This window comes from Cricetulus griseus (genome assembly GCF_003668045.3).
Source record: "Cricetulus griseus strain 17A/GY chromosome 1 unlocalized genomic scaffold, alternate assembly CriGri-PICRH-1.0 chr1_0, whole genome shotgun sequence".
Classification (NCBI taxonomy): domain Eukaryota; kingdom Metazoa; phylum Chordata; class Mammalia; order Rodentia; family Cricetidae; genus Cricetulus; species Cricetulus griseus.
In genome coordinates this window covers 101,800,693-101,812,604 of record NW_023276806.1, presented here as the reverse complement: position 1 = coordinate 101,812,604, position 11,912 = coordinate 101,800,693, and the positions used below count along the sequence as shown (strand labels likewise).

The 11,912-nt window shown below is 36.7% G+C and overlaps 1 non-coding gene across 1 annotated transcript; it reads left to right on the top strand.

Moving 5' to 3' along the window:
- Positions 1 to 10,175: 10,175 nt before the first annotated feature.
- On the top strand, positions 10,176 to 10,338 carry LOC113833422. Its single transcript, XR_003481091.1, has one exon. It is a non-coding gene; the product is annotated as a U1 spliceosomal RNA (small nuclear RNA).
- The last annotated feature ends 1,574 nt before the right edge of the window (positions 10,339 to 11,912 follow it).

Here is an 11,912-nt window from a genome sequence, read left to right as displayed (position 1 = left end):
TTTATACCTTTTCTTTATGGTTTGAAAGTCAAAAGAATTACTTGATGTATTTGTAAGAAATATGGATTCCTTTCAAAATGCACCCCTCTGATGATTTTCAATAAAGAGCCTTTATGGTACCCTTCAACTCTACCTTACTAATGTGCTCACTCTCCAGTGCCAGGGTCAGAACAACATGCTCACTGGAAAAAAATTTCAGATCTCATTTTGCTAGTCACACTAACATTCTGATCAGAGGCTAAGCTGAAAGGAGTTTGACATATATTGTATATCATTTCCTATATCTTCCCTAAACAAAATAGCTCTGGGTCAATTTTATAATTCATATAGAATAGCATGTAAATCTATAATTTTCAAAGATAACTTTGACAACCAATGGTGCAAGGTAGACCCCTGAGGCTAGAGCATGACAACTCCTTACAAATCCAATTCATTTTCATGTTTTGCTTATTATTCATTGTTTCTGCTTCTGATAGCTGACATCATCAACACAGGGATCCACTGTAGCAGATTGCATCTTTCTTTCTAATAACATATTTTTTGCCAAAAAGATCAACCTTTTTTAGTTTTTACTTATAATTTTATATTCTGATATGTGTTGATGTAAATTCTGTTTATATTAATTGTTTTACAACTTCTATCTTCCTAAATTTATAATATCATTGGCCATCTTTTATTCCAGTATAGATACTCTGATTTACATCCAAACTCCAAGATATATTGATTCTCTTTTCACAATATTCCTTTACATTACTAGAGGAACAATTCTAAGATGATCCTTATGGCTCTTTTAAGACATTTCTAAAGTTTTTTTTCTCTCGGACTCCAATATCAACATTACATTCTCCAGTTTATGCCATAATCTCCTTATGCTTTAAACCATATTAATAGTTCCTCACTTTCTGCCCTGCAGTATGAGTGTTCCCAAGATGGTTTTCAAACCTAACTATTCATTTGTTACAGTGTGTCCATTGAGTTTTATGTGAAGTTTTTGGCTTCCATCCCTAACTACCTGTTAGACTCAGATGTACACTGCATATATTTATTTATAACATCTAACCCATCTGGTTAATGTCATAAAGGAAAGCATAATGGGAGTCTTGTTTTCCAACCTTATGGATTGTCACATGGTTACAGTGATTCATTTATCTCTGTATTCTTGTAATCTTATGCTATAGATGTTCCCATGCTACTTCATTGTCCTTGTCTGTAGGCTCTTGGAGCTGAAATGGAATTACTTGGCTTTGCCCACCCTGAGTGTCTGGCAGAATGCCTGGCCCATAACCGAGGCTCAGCAATTTATGGAATAAATTGGTGGGTGTATGAATAAATAGGCAAGCAGAGAATCATAAAACAACAGGAAAATAACTACCCAGGCAACACTAAAATTTGCTTACAAGATTCTAATGGGAGAAGTTGAGGGTAATGGAGCAACAAACATAATATTATCTAAGAATTATTTCACATTGATGAGGTGAATCAGTGTGAGCACATTTGCCTGCATTTCTACTTTGGTGGTCTCAGGGGCATAACGTCATCAAGCACTAACTCTGATGGAGGGTGTAGAAAACCCTTTGTCATTTGTCAAGATTAATTTATTGTTATAATATTTAAGTGAATGCAATCAAATGTATACTATTGTACAGAATAAGGCCAGAGATACTTTAAGCAATATTAGTCTGGAAAACAACAGCTATTCTCAAGATTAAAAAAATGAATATTTAATGTATTTGTCTGCCAGACCATTTTCAAATGCAAATCACCCAGTACATCTGTGTGTATTTAGGAATGCAGTGGCATTTAGCTGGTCATTCATGCTCACTGATAAGCAGCTACTTGCTCTAAAAAGTAGTTTTAAACTACTGAGAAAAGACAGTCTTCCTGCAAGGTCCTTTGGATCATTTCAGCCTTTTGAGGTTTGCAACTGTCTTAGGCTGTGTTCTGCCTTTGGCATATGAAAGGAGAGCAAGCTCATGCTGATCAAATGCAAATGGTTTCTTAAGCAGCCTCAAAATAGCAAGAGGTTTTATTTAAAATACTCAGCTTGACTTAAAGTGAGAAAGATTTAAAAATTTAATATTTCTATTTCCAGGGAGAAAGGACCGTTGTTGGCATTCAAAACCTGTTATTATTTGGCTAGACTCTAAGATTACATCTGTTTCACTTTTTCTGTTTTATGCAAGTCCCTATGAATCTCTTATTTCCCCAAACATTCTCCCTGGTTTTTAGTTTTTATAAGTTGGAATTAAAATATAATTGCATTATCTTTGCCCTTTGCTTTTCTCCCTCCAACTCTTTGGTGCACACCCTGCTGCTGATTCTATTCCTCTCAAATTCATGGCCTCTGTATTTCTTCAGTTACTATATATTTTATTGTATTTTACATTGTATGGCAAAGAATAGTTTAAATGAATAATGGCTGATGGGTGTTGATAGATTTCATGTTCATATGGTGGCTAGAGGTAGTGGTGCCTTGCTCATTTGTAGTTTTACTTCTGATGAATTGTAATTCTGCCTCTATTCTTAACTCTAAGATACCAACAGTGGACTGTGTTTGTTCCTTTTTCATCTTTTAGCATATTTTCTTATCAGTATCCTCGTAGCTGAGAAGATAAGGATCCTTGTCCTCAACCAGGCTTCCTAAATTCTACCCACTGGATGTACATGATGGAAATGAGAACTGACTCCACCAGCAATGTAGTATCCTCTGACCTTCTTAGTGAATCGTGAATCTCTCTATCTCTCTCTTCTCTTCTCTTCTTTCACACAAATAAGTTTTAAAAATTTTAAAGTTAATATAACTTGTTGATTGCTGTGAAATATCAGCCTTTATCATGTTACCAAAACAAACCCTTCCAGGAAACAAAATAAAGTTTATACTTATCCCATCCATAAATAGTACACCTGACAACTGTCCATCTCTTTGCATCTTTCAGTTGCCTGTAAGTCTTCTGCAAAATGTGGGACTTATTGCCCACCTCCACCTCCTTGCAGGTATGGATTGAGGATGCATGGGTCTTATAACTGCTCCCATGCCCGCTTCTGTGTGTTTATATGAATAATAACCATGTTTTGTTACTGCTTTGGGTTTTAAAATTTACCTACCCCATATTCCCCTCTTCTGGAAGTAGCCCTGTGGATCATATTCTGGTGAGAATCCATAAATCTATAACATATGGGCAGAACCAATCTGCCATGATAGGTAAAAAAAGAAGACATAATTTGGATGGGTAGAGAAGGGGGAGTAGACCTGGAAGGAGTTGGGGAAGAGAGTGAATATGGTCAAAACAGATAAGAAATTCTCAAAGCCTGGTGCCATGCTGGAGCCTCCTGAAGCTTGGGGCATGTTCACAGGGGAACTCATCCTGGCAGAATAGCCCATCCAGAGACAGCAGTGTCAATGTGCTAGTACCTCCACCCACAGGAAGAGGAGCGCCATCAGAATATTGGACCTGCTTGCACCCACTAGAAGAGAACTTTTGTCCCATACCCACCAGCAGAGGGAGGTACCCACCCCAGGTACCCACTGGAAAAGGGGATGGGAAGACAGCAGTATAAGAAACAGTCAACAACAGAAAAATCAGTATGATACCACCAGAGTCTAGGGACTCCACACCAGCAAGAACTAAACATCCCAACACAGATGAGGAATAAAAGAAAGACCCTTAAAAAACTTTATAAAGATGCTAGAGACACTCAAAAAGGTAATGAGAAAATCCCTTAAAGAAATGGAAGAATAAACAAAAAATTCAAGAAATGGAGGAAAAGACAACCCAAAAATTGGGAGAAACAATTCAAACAGTACAAGGTTTGAAAGCTGAAATAGAGACAGAAAAGAAAACACAGTATGAGGGGATGCTGGAAATAGAAAATCTGGATAAATGATCATGAACTACAGATGCAAGCATAACCAACATAATACAAGAGATGGGAGAGAGAATTTCAGGCCTTGAATATACACTAGGAAAAACAGATTCATCAACAAAAGGAAATCTTAAGTCCAACAAATCCCTAACACAAAATATCCAGGAAATATGGAAAGACTGTAAAAAGGCAAAACCTAAGAATAATAGATATTGAAGAAGGTGAAGAAACCCACCTCAAAGGTGCAGAAAACATATTTAACAAAATTATAGAAGAAAACTTTCCAAACCAAAAGAAATACATTACAATGAAATAACAAGAAGCCTACAGAACACCAAATAGCGGGGACCAAAAATAAAGTCCCCTGGTCACATAATAATTAAATCACCAAACATACAGAATAAAGAATATTAAGAGCAGCAAAGGAAAAAGACCAAGTAACATATAGAGGCAAACCTATCAGAATTATACCAGACTTCTCCATGGAAACTCTGAAAGCCAGAAGGATCTGGATAGATATTCTATAAACACTAAGGGACCACAGATGCCAGCCCAGACTACTATACCCAGCAAAGCTTTCAATCACTATAGATGGAGAAAACAAGATATTCCATGACAAACCCAGATTTACACAATACATATGCACTAATCCAGCCCTACAGAAAGTTCTGGAAAGAAAATTCCAACCCAAGGAATTTAACTACACTTACAAAACCACAGACAATAAATAATCCCACTTTACCAAAAGCAAAAAGAAAAAAAGAGGGGAGGGGGAATTCACAAACAATACTGATGAGAGATGTCATTCTGTAAATATGTTTCTCTTATAGGTTATGAATACTGGTTAATGTTGGCAAATAGGGCAGCAACATATGTGCAACCAGGACATGAGGAGGATTCTGGGAAGTGTAGTCAGAGAGGAACAGTCATGTAATCCCATAAAGTGATGTAGCTGGAAAGAATCAGAATATAAGTAGAGACTTTGCTTCTTCCTCTGTTCTTCTCTGTGAAGATGCTGAGCAGTCTTCATGTAGCAAGGAAAGGAGTTGCAGTTCCAGCATTCCCTGATAAGACAAGACCACATGGAAATATATAGATTAATAGAAATGTGTTAAGATTTAAGATAAGCTAGCCAATAGGAAACACAAGCCAACAGCCAACAGCCAACAGTTTCGTGACTAATATTTTGTCTGTGTGCTACTTTGGGGCAGAGAAGGGCAATAGGACTTTGCCAGGCCAACAAAATCCACTTTACATGATACCACCAACAAGAACAAATCCAAAACAAACAAGAATTAATCAATGGTCATTAATATCCCTCGATATTAATGGTCTTAACTCACTTGTTTAAATTACACAGGCTAAGAGAATGGATATGAAGAGAGAATTCATCCTTCTACTATATACATGAAACAAAGACAGAAGGTTTGGTACCTCAGAGTTAAGGATTGAGAAAATATTTTCCAATGAAATAAATGGACCCCAAAACAAGCAGGTGTAGCAATCCTAATATCTAACAAATTGGACTTTCAATTAAAAGCAATCAAAAGAGATGAAAAAGGGCATTTCATATTCATTACAGGAGAACTCCATCAAGAGGAAGTCTCAATCCTGAACATCTATGCACCGAATGTAAAAGCATCCACATTCATAAAAGTAACATGACTAAAAATTAAATTACACATAAAACCTCACACACTTATACCAAGAGACTTCAGCATCCCACTTTCTCCACTAGACAGGACCAGCAGACAATACTTAACAAAAAAGGAACTAATAGAAGTCATGACACAATTGGGTTTCACAGACATCTGTAGAACATTCCATCCAAACACAAAAGAATATACCTTCTTGTCAGCACCACATAGAACCTTCTCTAAAATGACCACATACTCAGCAATATAGCAAATGTCAATAGGTACAAAAAAATTGGAAGAACACCCTGTATGTTATCAGACCACCATGCTATATAGTTAGAATTCAATGACAATATAAATTTCAGAAACCCTACAAACTCATGGTAAGTGAATAATGCACAATTGCACCATTCCTGGGTTAAGGAAGAAATATAAAAGAGAAATTAAAGACTTCCTAGAATTCAATGAGATGAAGACATAACATACCCAAACTTTTGGAATACTTTGAAAGCAGTGTTAAGAGGAAAATTCATAGCAATAAGTGCCCACATGAAGAAACTGAAGAATAGTCACACTAGAGAATTGACAAAACTGAAAGCTTTAGAACAAAGAGAACCAAACTCACCATGGAGGAGTAGACACCAGGAAATAATCAAACTGAGGGCTGAAATCAATAAAATAGAAACTAACAAAACAATACAAAGAATCAATATAACAAAGATTTGGATATTCGAGAAAATCAAGAAAAACCTTTATTGAAATTATCAAAAGGCAGAGAGATAACATGCAAATTAAGAAAATCAGAAATGAAAAGAGGATCATAAGAACAGACACTGACAAAATCGAGAAAATCATCAGGTCATACTTTGAAAACCTATACTCCACAAAACTGGAAAATTTAAAGGAAACATACAATTTTCAGGATATATATTACTTATCAAAATTGAATCAAGAACAGATAAGCAATTTAAATAGACCTATAACCCCTAATGAAACAGAAGCAGTTAAAAAAGTCTCTTAGTCAAAAAATAGCCAGGGCTATACGGTTTCAATGAAGAATTCTACCAGAAATTCAAAGAAGTGCTCATACCAATGCTCCTAAAATTGTTCCACAAAATAGAAGCAGAAGGGTCATTGCCAAAACTCTTTTTACGAGGTTACAATTACCTTGGTCCCCAAGCCACACATAGACACAACTAAGAAAATTAACTACAGACCAATATCCCTCATGATCATTGATGCAAAAATACACAACAAAACACTGGCAAATAGAAAACAAGAATACATCAGAAAAGTCATTCACCATGATCAAGTAGGCTTCATTTCAAGGATGCAGGCATGGTTCAACATATGAAAATCCATCAATGTAATCTATCACATAAACAAACTTAAAAAAATAAAACCACAAGATCATCTCACTAGATGTTGAAAAAAAACTTGAGAAAATTCAACACCCTTCATGATAAAGGTCTTGGAGAGATCAGAGATAACAGAAATATACTTAAACATAACAAAAGCAATATACAGATAACCAACAGCCAACATCAAACTAAATGGAGAGAAATTCAATGTGATTCCTCTAAAATACAGAACAGGACAAGGATGACCACTCTCTCCATATCTCTTCAATATTGTACTTGAAGTTCTAGCAAGAGAAATAAGACAACAAAAGGAGATCAAGGGAATACAAACTGGATAGGAAGAAGTCAAACTTTCACTATTTGCAAGTAATATGATAGTTTACATAAGTGACCAGAAAAATCCTACCAGGGGAACTCCTACAGCTGATAAACACCTTCAGCAATGTAGCAGGCTACAAGATTATCTCAAAAAGGAAAAATCAGAAGCCCTATTAAACAGACTATAAAAGGGCTGAGAAATAAATCAGATAACCTTCAATAACTGTCAAACATCACCCTTTACTATAGCCACAAACAACATAAAATATCTTGGGGTAATGCTAACCAAAAAAGTGAAAGACTTGTATAACAAGAATGTTGAATCTTTAAAGAAAGAAATTAAAGAAGATAAAAGAAAATGGAAAGACCTCCCATGCTCTTGGACACTCAGGATCAACCTAGAAAAAATGGCGATCTTGCCAAATGCAATCTACAGATTAAATGCAGTCTCCATCAAAATCCCAACACAATTGTTCACAGACCTTGAAAGAACAATACTCAACTGTATATGGATAACCAAAGACTCAGAATGGCCCAAACAACCTCGTACAACAAAGGAATGTTTGGAGGCATCACCATCCCTCACTTTAAGCTCCATTCTAGAACTATAGTCCTGAAAACTTCTTGGATTGGCACAAAAATAGATAGAGAGACCAATACAATCAAATTGAAAACCCTGATATTAATCCACACACCTATGAATACCTGATTTTTGACAAAGAAGCTAAAATTATACAATGGAAACAAGAAAGCATCTTCAACAATTTGTGTGGCCTGACTGGATGAGGACATGTAGAAGACCACAGATAGATCCATATCTATTGCCATGCACAAAACTTAGGTCCAAATGGATCAAAGATCTCAACATAAATTCAGCCACGCTGAAATTCTTACAAGAGAAAGTGGAGGAGGTATCCTTGAACAAATTGTTACAGGAGACCACTTCCTGAAAGTAACACTAGTAGTACAGATACTGAGATCGACAATTAATAAATGGAAACTGAGAAACTTCTGTAAGGCAAAGGTCACAGTTAACAAGACAAAATGGCTGCCCACAAAATGGGGAAAGATATTTACCAACCCCATTTCTGACAGAGGGCTGATTTCCAAAATATACAATTATCTCAAGAAGCTAGCCAACAAAACACCAAACAATTAAAAAGTGGTGTGCAGAACTAAATAGAGAATTCTCAACAGAGGCATCTAAAATGACTGAAAGACTGTGAAGAAAGTGCTCATCATGCTTAGCTATCAGGGAAATGCAAATCAAAACAACTCTGAGACACCATCTTACTCCTGTTAGAATGGCTAAAAATAAAAACACCAATGAGAGTTTATGCTAGGGAGGATGTGGAGAAATGGGAACACTCCTCCATTGCTGGTGGGGTTGCAAACTTGTACAGCCACTTTTGAAGTCAGTATGGCAGTTCTTCAGGAAAATGGGACTCAGTCTACCACAAGATCCAGCAACTTCACTCTTAGGCAAAGACCCAAAAAAGGCTCATTCATACAACAAGGACATCTGTTCAGGTATGTTCATCGCAGCATTATTTGTAATAGCCAGAACCTGGAATGAACCTAGATGTCCCTCAACTGAAGAATGGATAGAGAAAATGTGGTACATTTACACAATAGAGTACTACTCAGCAGGGAAAAAAATGGAATACTGAAATTCTCAGGCAAATGAATGGAACTAGAGGAAACCATTCTGAGCGAGGTAACCCAGTCACACACACAAAAAAGACAAACATGGTATGTACTCACTCATATATCGATTTTAGACAGAAAAAAGGGTTACCAGCCTGCAATCCACACTACCAGAAAAGCTAGGAAACAAGGAGGATCCTAAGAGAGACATATATGGTCCCCTGGAGAAGAGGAAAGGGACAAGATCTCCCTAGCAAATTGGGATCATGGGGGTAGAGGAGAGGAACTTAGAAGAAAGAGAAAGGGAGAATAGGAGGGGAGAGGAGGATATGAGGTTGCAGGGAGTTTCATTCAGGGGAAAAATACAGGAGAGCAACAAACAGTTACCATCATAGAGGGAGTCACTATAGGTCTGAAGACACATCTGGCACTAGGGAAATGTCCGGAGATCTACAAGTTTGACCCCAACTAACAATCTACCCCATAGTTGAGAGGCTCCCTTAAATGCCCATCCCTGATAATGAGAATGATGAATACCTTAAATGCCATCCTAGAGCCATCATCCAGTAGCTGATGGAAGCAGAAGCAGACACCCACAGCTAAGCACTGAGCTGAACTCCTTGATTCAAGTGGTAGAGAGGGAGGAATGAAGAGCCAAAGGGTCAAACAATGCTGGGAAAACCCACAGAAACAGTTGACCTGAATAAGTTGGGGCTCATGGACCTTAGAATGATAGCTGGGAAACCAGCATAGGACCAACCCAGACCTCCTGAACATGTGTGTCATTTAGGAGGCCTGGGAAATCTATGCAGTCTCTGGCAGTGGATCTGTGTTTATTTCTAGTGTAGAAATGGACTTTGGGAGCCCATTCCCCAATGAGGGATACTCTTTCAGCCTAGGCACAAGGGGGAGGGCCTAGGCCCTACTCCAAATGATATGAAAGACTGAAGGTCCCCATGGAAGGCTTCACTCTATCTGGGGAGCAGAAAGGGTATGGGATAGGAGGCCAGTGCGGTCCAGGGGAGGAGGGGAGGAAGAGGGAACTGAGATTGACATGTAAAAAAGCTTGTTTCTAATTTAAATAAAAAATAAATTCTCAAAAATATGTTTTGAATATCAATCCCTACCCAAATCAGAGTCCTGTGCTTGTTTTTTGTTTTGTTGGTTTGTTTCTTTTGGGTTTTGTTTGTTTTTGTTATTGTTTTTACATGCTTTATTTGCTACTTGTAGTTATGCAAATATCTAGAATGAGTTATGTGCTTCCATGGAATGATTGATCTCAGGTGTCTAAGAATTTAGTCTACTGAACCTGGAGACTGATAACTGTATTTTTCTAAAAAGCAAAGTTATACTTACCTGCCTGGGTAGACCCCATAATTAAGAAGGTGATTTTCTTAGAATGAAGCTTATCCATTACCCTACAGATGTGCTGAACCTGTGATTTCCACCAGTGATGGCAACTTAACTGCATAATTTGTGGTAGTAAAGTGCCATAATCATGCTCTCCTCTTGTATTATAAAAGGTCATACAGAAATTTTTATTTTCAAGAAATAAAAACTTACACCAAAATGAATTAGATATTTAAAAAAGAAGTTTTTTGATTAGGTAGCTATAGTCAAAAATAAACATAGCTTTAAGCAAATTTGAAGTCAAGGACAAAAAGGATTCCACTAGGACTCTATACATTTTCTATAATTCTATAATTAGGCTTACATTAAAACTGTTATAACTCTGCACCCCTTCTAGAGAATTGAGTCTGCATGCTAGAACAGCAGTAGCTAGCTGGGGACAAATTCAAAGGACTCAGCCAAAGAGGTGTGGTCTCAATTGAGCAATGTATTCACAGACTGGCAGATTTACCAAGGAAGAGGCTGTTCTAAAAATAAAAACATGCAGGTATGAGAAGAATCTGCTGCTAGGTCCAATCAGGAACAGCCAAGCCTGTATTGACCATCAGATGAATGGGACTAAGAATGTACCTCTGGAAACTACTACTTTATAGCATAACAATAAATTTATTGGGACGACTGGCTCCATTGAGAATTAGACTTGGGCAATTAACCCAACACTGCAACACTGGAGCTTCCATTGATTCTTCCCAACTACTCTCCTCCCCTTTGGAGAAGTATATTTTCATGTGTATTCTCTTGCAGGCTTAAATATATGACAATATTTCTCCAGTTTTACTCAATCAATCAATCATATGTCCTGTTCTTTCCTTCTAAATATGCCTGTGTTTTCCTCATCACTTTTAGGTTCACCACACACTGATATTATAACCAGTCTCAATGTTGATATTCATGGTTCCAAGGACATCATCACTAAAAATTATACCTAAATTAAGTGAGAGACTATAGATAGGAATATTAAGATTAAGATTTGTTTATAAATAAAAAGTCTTGTACCTTAATATAGCTCTACTTCTTTGAGTATGGATTCTAAAGAAACTCATCTGGAATAAAGGCATTTTTAATTAGAAAGATTACTGAGTTATGACATATTCTGTGTACATTAATATTAAACATCTGAAAATGTATCCATATCTTGACATATAGATGATTTGCATGTTTTAGGTTTAATTGAATAAAAATATTCTAGATAGCTTTCTTCAAGGATGCAGCTCCTGAGAGCCTGTGAGTGTTCCAGTTGACAGTCTAATACCCATGTGCATTCAAGGAGATCTAAGATGACTTAGTGGAATTTTTTTGAAAGAACAGATGAAATTGAAAGGAATAGTGCTGGTAAATATGGGAGGCAATGGAGAGGAGGAGAAAGAGGCTGGAATTTATCAAAATAAATTATATAAATGCATGTAAATATAATTTGACTCTGAATGTAAAACATAAAAATAAGTAAATTTTCTTGTCATAAGATTTTAGGACCTGTCAGTACTCTTCAGAAATCTGTATGAATCTCGGGTAAATTATAAGAGGAAACTTGCCTCCTAAGAAAATTAAGAGCCTGTGATAATGTCATATACCAAGAAAATAGACTTGCCATTTGACCAATATTTTTCTTCAAACTAGAAACATCACCCTCAGTGGTGTGACCATGACAATGAAAACACAGCTGAGGAAATACGTT